Here is a 15,719-nt window from a genome sequence, read left to right as displayed (position 1 = left end):
GAGAAAAGTACCATAGTTTAAGCAGTTTGTATTGACTAGATGAGTTAGTATTTTATTTTGTCTTTTTTTTTTTTTTTTTTCCCCTCTGTCAAGAATACTCACAGAATATGCCATAAGGTAAGTTCTATTTCTCACAGCTTTCCTGTTTTTAGGCCTCAACACTTGTTTGTTTCTTGTTTGTCTGTTTGCTTGTTTTTAAATTTGACAGAAATAATTAAGGAGACCCTTAAAAGACATCTACTGCTCTTGGCTGGTTTCATCCTTAGGCTTGTGTTGATAGAAAGCAAAACTGATACTTGTTAAAAGCTAATAAACGCATTAGTTATTTCCAAAAATATGATAAAAAAAATTAGGAAACGTTCTGAGTTTCTTTTTTGGTGGTTGTTAGAGGTCACTGGAAGTTTGTGAGAGTGCTACCACATGAATTGCCAGGCTGTGCTGCAGCGTGGCCCTCAGCTTGCTGTGGGGCACACACTACTCCTCTGGCAACTCTCCTAACATGAGACGGGGGGAAGCCAGGTGCAATCAAGAGCAACATCCATGCATGAGCTTTGGCAGACATATTATTTACAATGAATTTATGTGTTGAATCTATATGGAGCCCATCCAAATGCCCCGAAGCAAGAAATGCCATTTATATTCATATTCCAGAAAGGAGTAGAAAATTATTCTAAAAGAATTACAGGCTGCTGAGCATGGAAGAATGCCAGGCTTTCAGACAAAATCTGCGTTGCTGAGTGTAGGCACAAGACAGGTATTGTTCCTCTTTGCAAAGCCACTTATTGCTTCGTGGATGCTGTTTGTCATCAATACCCTTGGGTTTCAGGGTGCTGCACACCCATAGTATAACATTTTCCCATAGGATAAGCAATTACAATGAGGTGCTGCAGAGCATGGGAGGAGGAGGAACAATTGATACACTATTGGCTTTTTCTCACCACATCCCTTAGCCATGGCCTTTGTCCTCATGGTCTGTTCTGGACCATCAGGTGTTTTTTCTGACTGGTGCATCAACCAGCTCTCCCCAACTGCCTGAGGCTGTGGCACAGTCTCCCGAAGAGAGCAGATGCAGAGCAAGGTCAGGCTTCTGCAAGCCCACTGCTCTCTCAACATTCCCTTGGTGTCAGCAAAGATCTCCTTACATGTTCTTCAAAGATTAACACAAAAGATCTGTTCATTTGTCCTAAATCATTTATGATTTGCATTATGCAAAGAGTTACACTTTTTGCCTGTAGAGCCCTGCATAACTGAGAGTAAGCACTATCCTGCCGATAGGATCAAGCGTATTTCATTTAAAACCTGAAAAAATACATACCTCACCACCCTAACGGGTCCGGGATCACCTTAATTTATACCAGGAAAGGGCACAGGCCGAGACAGACAGAAGCAAATCTCCAGCTGCACACTGAATAGTTAAAGCTTCGTGTGCCAATATAAAATTGTCCAAATAACACATTACTCAGCTGAGAGCTGAAGTCGGGGTTCGGCTGTCTCACAGAGGAACACAGAGGGAAGGCAACTGAGATCAGCCCTACCCTGGTGGCACCTCCAGAGGTGCACGGAGGGCTATGGACCATGTATGTGATTCCCTGGTATTCTGGCTAGTGTTCTGAATCAGTGGGACACAGGGGGACAGGCCTACATGTGTGTGCAAGATTAGGACAGACAGAGATTTGATTCGAGTGATTTTACCATCTTCTGATAAATTCATTTTTGAGACACTGCAAAACTGTCTCTGATGTTCCTGCCACTTCTAAGCCCCATCTTGCTGCTTTGGAGGAGCACCCAAGGTAATCCATATGCCAGAAGCAAGCCACATGAGTGTGGGTATCTCTGGAGGGTACAGGGTACCTTCAGAGCCAAGAAACTGTACTTGATGGGATTGAGGAGACATGCTCATTTCAGTCATTTAACATGAATGCACAACAAATCCCATTCAGCAATACAAAAAAACAAACCCTGGAAAACAAATAAACACTAACATGAAAATGCAATTGTTTGATTCTGCATTAGGCTTTATTTGCATAGTTTCCATAGACTATATATGCAAAGCAAGTTGAAAGACTGTGTTTTCTCTAATTACAGAGTCATTTCCCATGTTGACACCTGTCCATGAAAGACTGATTTTCTTCTTTACTGGGATGTCTCAGTAATATTATCCTTCCTCTTATCCTTCCTTCCCAAGAGTATGTGCTGACCTGCAGGCATGACAAGCCTGGGAAAGCAAAGGCACCTTCTCTTCTTCCAAACATGCTGCTTCTCTCTAGCCTGGCTGCATCAGCAAGTGGCAATAAACCACAGAGAGAAAAGGGGATGAGAGAGGCAGTGGAAGAGACATGGGTAGTCGGAGCAGTAGGAGAAATGGAGACACCAGAGGACAAGGCAGGAGAGGAGTGAGAGCAGGAAGGATACCCTAGTTCATCAGTCGTCCTCCCTGAACTTAATGCAGAAATTCCTGGGAAAAAAAAAAAAAAAAAAAAATATATATATATAAAGGTAGTAATTCAGCCTGGGTGTTGAAGAAGCAATGATCATCACAGCTCAGTCTTGGTCTGGCAGAACGGGCCATAACCGCCTCTCTACACACAGTGAGAAACACACGACTTCGTGTCACCCTGGCTACAGGGGCTGAAGGAAGGGAAAATCTGAGGATGGAGGGTAACTCAGTGGCTGGGGCTAGCACAGGGATGATTCACTCATCAGCTCTGTATTAGCCTTCCAAATTTCCTAGACCATTGCTGACTTCAGAGCTGTTGACCACACTTGGAAATAGAGCATTCTCTAGCCGAAGGCAAAGAAATACCTAAGCACTTCTTTGCATACAACTGGCTTTTCAAAAATGTTTTCTCACCACTTCTGAGACTCAGCTACTGAGCACATTGAGAGAAGAAAAAAATGCACCTGTGAAACCTTGCATATGACAGGAAAGAGGAAGCTGCTAGTTTTCTTGCATTGTGCAGTTCCTCTGATTCCCTTCTCCCAGGAAAAGGTGGAAGAGAATAATCAAACTGTGGCAAGAGACTCATATAAGTAGTGTCTGAAGTCAGCACCAATCCAAGGTACAGTCTGCTCTGCGTGTACACAAAATGTCCAGCTGAAACAACTAACTGAGCAGAACTGGTCTCCAGAGTTTTTAGTACTAACAAAAAGATTTACGTTAATCTCAACTATAAGTTGCACAGAGAATGAGCCAGCTGGGCTCCCACACTGCAGCACCTTTGTTTTGCTACATGCCAACTCAACAAGTGTCATCTGCCAAGCATGAAATTGGTTTGCAACTGGGTTTTATGCATCAGGATCTGTATTCCTGCAGGCTTGAAAGCAGATCTGGGGACATGCTGGCCCGTAGTCTCAACAGAGGATGCACTGTACAAGGCAGTGGGGAAAAATCACAACTAAAGGGCATTTCTGTGTTCCCCGAGACCTGACAGTTGTCTTGGCATTGAATGCCAAAATGATACCATTCCACAGGCCAGAATTCATGAGGGCTGGTAAAGTGGTCCTTGCTTATCATTGCAAAGTCAAGCCACTGGCACTGTCATTAGTCCAGGATTTGTGCTCCATGGGAACTGCTGGATACCATGCTCCTGATTAATCATTTTCTTTCTACAGGGGTACTAAGCTGGTAAATTAGGCCCCAAAGGGAGCAAAATATCAAAATGTTCCAGGTTTGCCTTTCATCTGATCTTTCCCATAGACACAGCCTCTCTGTTGAGTCCTTCATTACCTATTCTCTACTCTCCCAGTGTCCCCTGACTCCAGGCCTTTGCCCCTGTGGCTTATTTTAAACCTCATTGATGCAGAACACCAGTCAGGAGGAGTGATGTTTGCCGGGGGAAAAGAGCCAAAGAGGACATTTCCATCTTTTTCACAGGGACTGATGAGTGGAAGGGAGAGTTCACATCGGATCCTCCAGCAATGCTCTTTTTTTTCTGCCTCTCAGTAAAACAGGCATTAAGAAATAAACATCATAATTTGTATCCCTTGCCTATCTAAATTGTCTTTGGAATACTTCAAAACCCTGTCTTACAGACAACAGAGTCAACAACAGCTTATTATTGCACCCACTGAGCAAGAACTGCCCCTGGTAAATTTTTACTCTTCTGTGGTTTTCTATATTTTGGGCGTAGATAAATAAGAGATGAAGTTTCTTGAGATCAAGAAAGAAACAGGGCACTGACATACAACAAAACTGCTGTTTAATTCAAACTGCTTTCTGTGGGAAAAAGAAACTGGCTACCAGAGCTACTTCTAAGCAGCCAGATCATCATGAGATTCAGAAATGCATGTCTGGGGAAAATATGCATCCCAAGCGCAGCTGAATAGGAGATGTCCAGATGTCATTCTTTTTCCATTCTGGGGAAGGGGAAAAGGTTTCCTACAAAAACATATTTTTTCCTCTGTCTCAGGAAAAGCTGCATTAATAAATAAGCATCACAATATGAATCTCTGCCCTGGCTCCATCTGTTAAGCCACTACAAGACTCCAGAGAGAGTCTTCACACAAATAACACTAAACATAAATTTCAGGCTGCTCTTCATTTCTTTCTCAGAACCACAAAACCAGGAAGAACAGCTAAGTCCAGGCTGCCAGGGTGAAAAATGTACCTTGAACGGTTACATTTGCCTTGATTCATTTATCGGTAACTGCTAGTGTACAAAAAGACCTTACTGAGCATTGATCAGGTTTTTTACTGACCAAGTCACATTTTTTCCATTAATGGATGAACCACGGAGGAATCACCAAGCAGTTTCTGCTTGTCCCAGGGGAGCAAAGAGGTTATCTCAAGGCATGCTCTCTCCCTGGAACATGGTTAACAACTTGCGAGACAGACAGCATGGATGAGACTCAGTGCTGATAAAGCCTCTCTTAGGAAACATCTCTCCAAACACTCTCCCAGCTCTGTTTTCTGTAGCACTGTCCTGGTGCACTAAGGTTTTGCATAGGTAGGTGTAAATGTTGCAGTTGCAGGACAGGAGGGTGATGGGGGATGATAAGCAGATACCAGTACACCAGGCTTATTTGGAGGTGAAACAGCCAGCTGCAACTGGGGGATAAACTGGGATGAACTTGACCTTAGAGAGTAAACTATGCTTTGGAAAGACTGTAGGTTGCTATTTCAAGAGCAGGAAGGGACAGTTTTGGGGAGAAAGTTCATCACCTAAATGAGTTATGGGTAACATTTTAATTGATTATGTAAAGTAACCCACAAGTACCAGCTGACAGCAAGAGCACAGTCCTCTGGGATCAATCCCAGGGATTCCCTCTGGGATCAATACCTCATTGAAGTCCCAGCCCTTTGTTACGTTAACAACACCTGCTTCTTTGAAATCCTTCATTTCCCTATTTTTTTCACTCTTTTTTGTTAATTAAAAATCCTTGCAGGTTCACATCAGTTTCAGCTAACATTCCAAGTGTTTCTTTTCCCCCTGGGTTTTCTAACTTTTCTGCATCCTCACCTCTGTGGTCCACTTTCTCTCTATACATCAGTCTTCTGAAACTTTGCTAGCATTCATTCATACTGCTTCATAACTGTTCAACAAGCTCTCATAATAATTCTCAATATTTTGGAACTTCCAGATCCTTTCCAGGGATTCATGATCTGTGCTTTCCATACATTTCTTCAACTTTCTTTGTAAGCCTTCAGCTTTTTTCATGAGAATCACCAGCAGTATTATAATGTCATTTTATTACAAAAAGCTCACTAAATTGCTGTGCACAGTAGATACTCTGATTGTGCATGGGGTAACTCTAACCAAGCAGAATTTCCTAGCAAATCTATGTCTCAGTGGAGACATAGACTCCATAGGCTATCAACTCTGTTAGCTATCTGCTCATTAACTCATCACATCTGACCAGAGATGAAGGAGGACTCAATTCTGCCGACTCGCAGCTTACTGAGTAGCAATAACAAAAGGTCAACAGCTGAAGGTTGTGGGACTTGTGACAAAGGGCTTGGTGTCTCTTGCTTGTGTTACTTGTTTGATTGCTAAATAAAACCCCTGTCAGTCATGTCAGCAGGTTTGTGACACACACTGGACATGCTCTACACCACAGGTTACCTTGTTCTTGCCCTCTCCAACCTTTGCAGCCCAAGCACCACCGTGCCTCTACCAGCAGCCTTGGCTTCAGCGCGTAGTCCACGGGCTCTTTGCCCAAGGTAAATCACTGGCCAGAAAACTCTCCAGCACCTCAAAGCAGCATCTCCACATGCCACCTCTCTGTGAACACAAGGTACCCAGGGCTTCCCAAACTGCACCGTGCATTCCTGCCCAATTCCAGACCTGTACAACACAGCCTGGAAACACCTCGGCAGTGTCTGCAAATGTGCAGACTATGTGGCACTGCCACAGGCGTGGTAAGGAGTCCTATCCTCTTGAGTTCACCCTCTTCCAGAGCAGAGCAGACCCCTGAGAACTCCTTTTTCCTCCATCAGTTCACATTTATTATCTTGCCTTGTTCCAGCATCTTGTGGTTTATGAATCCAAATACTTTCCTGCCTTCCCATCCCCATGCTGGGCTTCCCTACATCCTGCTTGTAACCTTGGTACTAAGTAAGGTGCTGTATAATGTGCAGGAACTTGTTTTTCATGTATTGTCCTGACACACAATGGTCTTAACAGATATTTTTATGCTTCTTAACTGGATGTCTTGCCACTTGCATTCTGAACAGAATTTAAGTCTTTTCTATGTCTTCTCACTGAGAACTATTAATATCCATCAATAATCTCTGCTCCTGGGCCCTTGCTTGCTGCTTCTCCTCCCACCAGTCCCTCCAGCCTCCCCAGCATCCCAAATCTATCTTTCCCTCCATTTTGTAATATTTTCCCTTCTGAGGTGCCAAATTCCCTTCCTGCCCCTAATAGCATCTCATCTACTGGTTACTTAAAACTCATGCATCACTTCTGTCACCATTTCCATATAAAAGTGTACACAGTTTTTGTGACAAAGCTGTCATGGCAACTTGAAGTTTGTCAGGTTTTCACATTATACATAATCTGCAAAACTGCACATTATTAAACATGTTCTGATGCTCCCAATTACTTACAAATTATTCCATTGCCAGATCCCACTGCTATATTCAGTCAACATTTGTCATCTGGAAGAAAAGTTACAGATTAAGTTGCCGTTGCTTCAGGGTATTGAGGAGGAAGGGTGCTCTTCTGTCATGCCCGGAGCAGACTTAGAGGAGATCAAAGTCTCTAATACTTTTCTGGCTTAGCTGATGGACAGACTTAAGGGCTGCAGTAGGATGGGCTGCTAGGGAACACGATTGCTTCTGCACACATCTACTGAGCCTTAAAAACATGACACAATAGCTGTTGCCATCCCTTTTCAAGCCCATCCCATGTTAACACTCACATTTTGGTCAACTAGCATCAAATAAATGTATGCTGATAGATCTAGACATAAACTAGATAATCCATAACATGACACTGAAACTCTAGTAGGTACTAGCAGTCCTGTGCTCCCCTGCTTGGAGCCCACGGAAGTGCTATGGGAGCCTGGCAGAGTCAGACGTTTCACATATATCTGTGCTGCTGTAAAGACATTTCGTTCACTAATTTCATTTCCCACTTCATTTGAATTACGAACACCTATTCAGAGTCTGGCTCAGCTTCCAGTTGGTGGCAGATGGATTCTCCTTGGTTTTTATTAGGCAATGAGGCTTGGGTGTGGAGAGACCATTTTATTTCCTTTCTGATCTTAACTTTAAGTGTAAGTACTGCAACTATTTTTCCATCTGTTACCTGATCCTGTTTTTCTTTGGCTTCAGACATTACTGAAACTGCTTCATCTTGCAAAAAATTCATGCTCTAAGAAAGAATAGAGACTGCTAAGGCTTTTCCTTGTGGAAACTTAACAGGTTTAATTAGGTATAATGCAATGCGTCAACTGATTTCTAATTTTCAAATTCCCAATTTTTTAACTGACAAACTTTTTTTTACTGTGCAAAACCTATATTAATAAATTAATAATTAATTAATCAGTCGTCAAGAATTAAAACAAAATATTGCTTTGTAAATAATTTAATAAAGTAAAACATCAACTTGCTTTTCCCCCTCTGTATGCAGAGTGACTTCTGGTTCATTCCTTTTGTATGATGAAAAATTACATTTGCTCTGCATTCTCTGAACAACTTTAGCCATTATATTTTATATTTGATCTTGGGATAAAAAGTTCATGAGAAGGTTTAAAAATTGTGTATTTGTCCCTGTTTCTGGAGTGAGATCAGGCAGAATCACATACATTGCCTTGCTACAGACGTTCATTCTCCACCAGGCTCAGCAGCATCCTGAGGTCCTTCTTTGGCCTTACTGAGGGGGGACATTATTACAGCTTTCTCCATCGTTTCTCAGGAGCTGCCACTATTTCAGAGCATCTGCAGGTTGTCCACTGTGATGCGTTACAAATTCATTCCTGTGTTGGTGGATTCTGAATGCAAGAGTGGCTATGGATAAATCATTTTCAAGTCAGGATTACCTGACTTGAAACCTATCCCTATAATGAAGTCAGAAGTTCAGTTTGTTCTCCGCACTATGTTGAAGCACTCCAGGACACACTCCATGGCCTTGTCCCAGTAACAGTGCCTGTTGCTCCTCCATATAGTGCCTTTTCTCCCACTCTGATTTTACCAAGAGAGCGTGAAAATAATGATGGAACTTCTGGCTCACTACCTAAGGAGGTATTGCTTGAAAAACATCCATTTCCCAGGTGAATGCCTTTACATTCTAGCTCTTCTGTCTTGTTGCAGCTTCTATGAACTTTCCATCCTCTACAAACTCTCCAGTAACTATCAAATTACCCACCTGCTTCTCTGATATGTCACAGAATTTCTCAGTTTTTTCTACCAGGGCATCAAAAGCTGTAGCATGCACCAGCTTTCACTTCTGTGATCTTCTGCTTGAGTTTCTGATTTTCACCTTCATCTCTTTCTTTATCTGTCCGTTGAACTTCTCACATCCTCTTTCAAGACCTCATTTGGCTCTGCCATAGCTGTAGTTGGTATCTGTCAAACCCTGAACAACCACAGCTGTGCTCTATTCTTGTCAATATTCTGCTTTTTTTTAAAAAAAAAAAAGCAAAACAAAACAAAACCGGAACAACAAAAAACACCCCCACACCTACACACACAAAAAGATTTAGGGATTTCCAGCACCTGTTTCAAATACTTTCTGATGTATTTGTATAACAACCTTTCTGACAAATTTGTTGACAAACGCTTACCTATGCATCTTCCCAGAGCACCTAGTATCCTGCATCTCTTACTTGCTGCTCCCCATAACTCTAATTCACATTTTCAAGATCAGTAAGAGCCCTGGCTGCAAACTGGCTGCAAATAGCACTGTATTTGTCCCTCTGGGATCATCAGAGTCTTGACCTCCTTGAACCATGCAAATTTTATAAACTCTCAAAATTCTTTTCTACATCTACAGTACTAACTTATTTCTTTTTAACTCTTTCAATGTCACAGTAGGTCCTGTTAATTTTGGTCAGTTATGATTACTTTGCATTGCACAGGATTTTCTAACAAAAGAGATAGTAATGTTTTCTACTGTCGGTAGCATTCTCACTCAGGGGTCCAATTTAGCCTTTTCCTCTTCTTTCATGACACACTGTTTCCTCTCACTTTCTACAATTGCATTCAGATTTATTGATCCTTGTACACAAATGGTCTCTTTTTATTGCATTTCCCAATGACCTATGAGATTTCCCTCAACACAGAAGGATTTTCAGCAGTATGCAAATGTTGTAAAAAGCTGCTAACTAAAAGAATTCAAGAATCCAGCATTGTTTGGAAGAGAAACATCTGCATCAAGTGAAGAGGCAAATAGAGACAATTCCCAGGAAGTAAACCATACAGGATGGTCAATAGGAAAACAGAGCACTTAATCTATAATTTACTAGAAGTCAATGCTGCAACTAACCCTCTGCCTAAAATATCTAATGAATTCAACAGAAGTCAACATGACACAGGGAAGCTGCCTTCTGAATCTCTTCCTGATGAGGATGGATGGATGGATGGATGGATGGATGGATGGATGGATGGATGGATGGATGGATGGATGGATGGATAGACGGATGGACGGACAGATGGATGAAGAAAATAGCAAAAGTAGAAAAAGACATGGAAGATAACAGGAAGATAACAGGGAACAAAACAGGGAACAATATGATGGTGGAAGAGAATAAAGTGCTACTGAGAAGGAGTGTATCCTGTCCTCTCCCCTAAAAACTCATTTTCCTCTGAACTCTGCTACTTTGTTCTTCCTTTTATGCCTGGTTTATTACCCCACCCAGACACATACTCTTTTCATTTTTACCTGATTGCTACTTTTATGCAAACTACTCTAGCTTCATGTCTTCCATCTTAAAATTACTTGCTGTCTTCTTCCATTTCCTGAATGCTTTCCTACCCAACCCTCTCGCTCATAATTACCCTCCCTCAGGCTCCATCTCCTCTTCTAAACCCAGCCCCAGATTCTCCTTCCTACAGGTCCCTTTCTCCTCTCTTCTCTGAGATCTCCCGCAAGGCCTGCTCTCCCCACCCTTTCCCCCAGCCATTTTTCTTGCTGCCAAAACCCTAATTCCACCTGCAAATCTCATCTTGCTTTAGCTTGCTGAGCCCTTCCTCACTCACGCTCAGCTCTCTTCAAGCCTTTTCATGGTGCAAGGCCAGCCAGGATGTTTAGTAGCTCATATTGAGAAGCATCCACTTCATCAATCTCAAAAGGATGTTGAGAAAGGCTTCTCAAAGGATAAGTGAGTCACTGTTTCTCTGCCACTATTTTATCCCTACCTACTGTAGGACAGCTCATTTAGCAAACAAGCAACAATACCAGGGGGATTTGCTCTACTGACATCAACAGCAAGCAGTAATGCACAGCCAACATACAAAGAAGGTATTATGATGGTAATATCAACACAATACAGCATTTTGCAGCCCTTTTGGTTTATAAACCCTGCATGTTCTAATAGCATTGAATGTTTCATGTGTTTTGTCTTGATTCATCTCTAAGCCCCTCCAGCCAAACTGTAAACTTTGTGCTTCAACAAACCACACTAAGTGGGTTACTAAAAACCAATTCTGCTTAAATTTACATATTGCTATAGCATGTACAAAGGATCTTGCACAAATTGAGTCAACAGACTTTGAATTTTATGGTAGGATAAAGACAACAAGCCAAACACACCAGCAAGAGGAGTCAGTATGTGAATATAAACTATAAAGGATGTTTGGAGGGCTCGCTGTTTATATGTAAAAGAAAATGGATTCACAACTCAAAAAAAAAAAAAAAATCAGATAAACATAATCTTAATTCAGTGGATTAAAACAGACTACTTCTTTATACTGATCTAATAGCATTCATATGATCTGTCTACTCAACCAAGAAGTTGAATTCAGTTGCACACTCTGTGTGTATACAAATGCAGGTATCACCTGTTTGGAGTGACAGAGCAGAATCTGGTGCCCACAGCACTTAACACTAGCAATTACTAGTCAAACGCCAGGAAGATTACTGGATTTGCATGCCATCTGAAATAGGATCAATAATTCCAGACTTATATACTGCAAGGGAAGCTTGCTGGACTGCAAAAAAATTTTCTTTTCATGTGACAAGTGCAACAAATTGAATTTGCCAATCCATGATGTCCTTGTTTTGTGTGGAGCTTTGAGATGCCATTTTTACAACCAGCCAGGATCAAGATAAGCCATGACTGTGTCTCCGATGGGTGGAAGATCAGTCTGTGGGCTGCATTTCCAATAAGGTCAATAGGGTAAACTCAAGGCAGTGGCCAGAAAACAGGGCTACCAGACCTCAATTCTGAGTTTGCCTAAAGCCACAATAATACAGCTGAGGAGGCGAGGAGGATTTAGTAACATTGGATATATCTCTTTTCTTAAGAAAAAGTAACTCAGCACCATCTAGGTTTATCTAGTTTTGGACAGTGCTCTCATTGCTAATGATTTCTGGTCACGCACCAGTGATACCAGTCACAAGAACCGTGTTTCAACAGGAAATTTATTCTCGTCTGGTTTCTGCTGCTGGAGGCTGCATCTCCCCTGAGTCCCCACCACATTATCCCTTGCTCTTCTAATCTCCACCCAGCTATGGACCCTTCCAGTTTCACTGAAGCTCTGCTGATTTGGAGCACCAACACAGATGGAGCAATACCTGCCGGGGCAGAAGAGCCAGCTCCCAGTTTGAAAACAGAGCTAATTTTCAAATGTCCTTCTTTTACCCACACAAGGAAGGGGCATCCATTCTGTCCCTTCCTGCTCCCTTTGAGAATACCATTTTTTTCCTGTGTCATGAAATAAGCATTAATAAATGAAGATGATGAAATTAATCCTTGTACTAGCTGAACCTTCCTGCAAAACACAGCAAACTGCTGCCTCTCAGGGAGTGAAATCAATGGCAGACTTGTATTTCAAGTAATACTATAAATGTTAATTCTCCTAGGGTTTTTTAATGCCTTGAGTTTTTGGCTGTTTTTGTTATAAGAAGAAACAGAACAACCTAGAGATTTAGGAAGAAATATAACATCTTTTTGGACTTCTATTTTCAAAAACAACTTTTCCACAGAAACCCACCTGAGTGCCAGTGCTAACGACTAGAACAGTGTTTGAACTCAGCAATATCTCTTTGGAGAAAAATTATATCCAAGGTGCTGTTGCATAGGGAGTTTTGTAGCTGTGATTCTTTTCTTTTTTTTTTTTTTTTTTTTTTAAAAAAAACTTTTCCATTTAGGTGATTCTCCCGCTTTCCCTGTTGTTCCACCTCCCCTTCTCAGGAAAACTGTGCTCATAAATGAATAGTTATGACATCCTGAAGATCCCAATGTGAGCCTTTGTGCTGAGTTTTGCTTCAAAACTAGGGACTTCTCCCACACAAAATAATTACAGCTGAGGCTTCTTTTTTTGAACCCAACTCAAAACCACAAGTATGAGGAACAACAGGTAAGCCAGCATCGCTCCTCCATCTAACACATCTCCTTACAAAACATCTGGAAGTTATTTCATAGCTCCAGCCAGACTGAGTCTACAGAGGAAACTTTTTTGGCGCAGGTCGCAGAGGACTTGCTTTCTGTGCTAAGACTACATCAGTTACAATCCTTGTCTCCAAATCAAGCTGGATGTGCTAAAAAAAAACCAAAAACAAAAACAAAAACAAACCAAAACCAAAACCTAAATTAAAAAGAAAGAAAAGAAACCCAAAACTAACAAAATCCCCCATCTCTCATCATGTCTTCACCTCGTGTCCTCACCTCACCTCATGCACTGGCTTTCTCAGGGCTAGAGAAAAGGGCCTTGGTGTTGGTAAACAAGGGCACCAAGGCATCTTGGTGACCTGCTGCCTTTCCCTTCAGCGCTGCTTCGGCACAAGAAATGCTCCTTCACCAAACAAGAGTTCAGAGAAAAACACCCAAGCGTTGCCTGGGCTGGGCTTGACTGACCAAAGTGGGTGACGAACCTTCCCTTCACCTCCCAAACCCTCTCCTAGCTGCTAGGACTTTGGAAGAAAAGGGGTGTCTGGCACAGCTGGCCCATGTTAACCACGAGCAGAGGGCACAACCGGACACAAACCCTGGGGTGACGTCTGGCAGTGATGGGACAGGAGGGAAGCACCCGGCAGATGGTGTGAAAAAAGGCAAAAGACTGAATGAAAGGAGCAAACTTGATCTTGGAGGAGCAGAAGGGTGGGAAACTTAGAAATTCTTCATGCCACAGTCACTTTAGGGAGTGGAACTTTATTGCTAAGAGGAAATATATCTTTAATCATGAATAAATACATAGGTCACATAAATATTGAAAAGCATGTAATGTCAGTTTCTAAAGCAAGACCAATGGATGCCTGCTTTCTGCTTTTGCTTGGCCTGGGTGACACAGGCAGAAAACATTTTTACTTCCCTTCCCTCTGCCAAGTTCTATCTTCTGTTTCCCTTGATTACCATCAGAGTCAGAAAGAGGTTGTGATGCCTCCTAAGAGCCCGTGCCTTCCTCTCACCCTGCCGACCCTCAGTGTCTGACTCTGCCTCTCCTCCCTCAGGCGAACAATGAGAAAGTTGTCATACTTGAAGAACAGCAAGTCTTACCAAAAAAGCAGGTTAACTGTGGTTCCCAGTCTACAAAATTAAACCCCCCATTTATTCTCCAAACTTTCCCGCTGCGTAAACCTGGACTGTGACTATAGTCAAATCCAACTACATAAACACCTCACTGTCCAGGTCCACGCTCAGGTCCTCACCAGGACCAAATTGATGGTCACGTCTCAATTCTGTTCTGCCTCAAGACAACCTCCTTATGGTGCCAAAGGGGTCTTGGAGTAAGTGGTGGTGGTGGTTAGGAGGGGATAGAAGAAAGTTATACTTCACCTTTGATGGTGTCTTCCTTGTGTGCCATGCTGCAGGGATACATTCAAATTTTCCAGACAAGTATTTACACGCGTTGGTTGTCAGCATGTCCAGATGCCTCGCACAGAACATCCCAGGATCTACAGGCTTTCCTCTGGAGGCAATGGAAATATCCCAAATACAGCAGAACCCAATACCTCACTGGGGTTCAGAGACAGAGGTTCAACATGATGGGGTCAAAATTCAGAGTTCAGGCTGCCCCTGAACATATTTTACTGAAGATTTTTCCATCTTTTTGTATACCTGGAAACCAACATATTTCAAATTGATACTAGACACATCACTGGCTACTATAATGAATTAGTTCCTCACTGATTTATTTCCTGCACCATTTGTGTCGTTCAAAACATGTATAAAAATACTATTTTCCTGTTTACATGTTTGTTTCAACTTCCCCAAACTGTGACAGACCAAGTGCTAAGGTACCAGAAAACAGTTTTGTGACTAAATTTATTAAAGCAGAACTACAAATCACATTTCTAAATAAGGCGGTTTAAAAGTACCAGGGTGTATTTATTTAAAACATGAGAAAAAACAGAGCTCAGTGAAGTGAAAGTATTAAAAATAGAAGTCGGACTTTTAAACTATTTGACAAAATGAAGTCAAACAAACAGTGACCCCAGGAGCCACAAATATTGAAGGAAAAGCTCTTGACAGTCCTGGCAAGATGAATTTGAGAACATTTATGGGGATGGGGGAACACACACTCATAAAACAAAAACAAACACACAAACGAAAAACAACAAAACAATAGAGCAGAGCAGAAATTAGAATTAATTTCTGTTAAAAACTTGGTATTCTTTTTTTAAATCTTGTGCTAATGGTTTGCATAGGGTCCTTGTTGCACACGACAGGGCTGAGTGTAAGTCCATATAAGTTCATGGGAAATCAAGTACTAGTATTGTCTACCACAGCCACTGTCTTTCCACCAAACAGCAAAACATACCCTCCTGCCAGTACTTCCTCTGCAATACTTTCCATCTCTTGCCAGCAACCCCTGCTAGTAAGAGGACAATATCTATAATCTGCATTTTTCAGATACTGGTGATCTCTTCATTACACTTATAAAAGGATGTTGCACCTTGGATCACACATCACAGTGAATAAATCTGGATTTGAACTGTATGTGTGGCTGAGCCTGGTTTCTGTAATGGGCTTGCCCAAACCCAATTCTTCTCCACTGAAGGAATGAATGCCTCAAACATTCATCAACACAGAAAACTTTGACAAGACCTGTGGCCTTTGTGATCAGTCTAAGGAACATCACCCAAGGAGGCCCAGAGTGTGTCGAAGGATGCACG

The 15,719-nt window shown here is 42.0% G+C and overlaps 1 long non-coding RNA gene across 1 annotated transcript; it reads right to left on the bottom strand.

Annotated features, from left to right (window-relative positions):
* Positions 1 to 1,994: 1,994 nt before the first annotated feature.
* LOC116960189 lies at positions 1,995 to 14,701 on the bottom strand. The gene is made up of 2 exons (XR_004406251.2): positions 14,380 to 14,701; positions 1,995 to 2,455 (listed from the first exon to the last, which is right to left on the bottom strand). It is a non-coding gene; the product is annotated as an uncharacterized LOC116960189 (long non-coding RNA).
* Positions 14,702 to 15,719: the final 1,018 nt, after the last annotated feature.

The sequence above is a fragment of the Tyto alba genome, unplaced genomic scaffold, assembly GCF_018691265.1.
Source record: "Tyto alba isolate M040663 unplaced genomic scaffold, T.alba_DEE_v4.0 Super-Scaffold_46, whole genome shotgun sequence".
Classification (NCBI taxonomy): domain Eukaryota; kingdom Metazoa; phylum Chordata; class Aves; order Strigiformes; family Tytonidae; genus Tyto; species Tyto alba.
This window is presented reverse-complemented; position numbering and strand designations above follow the sequence as displayed.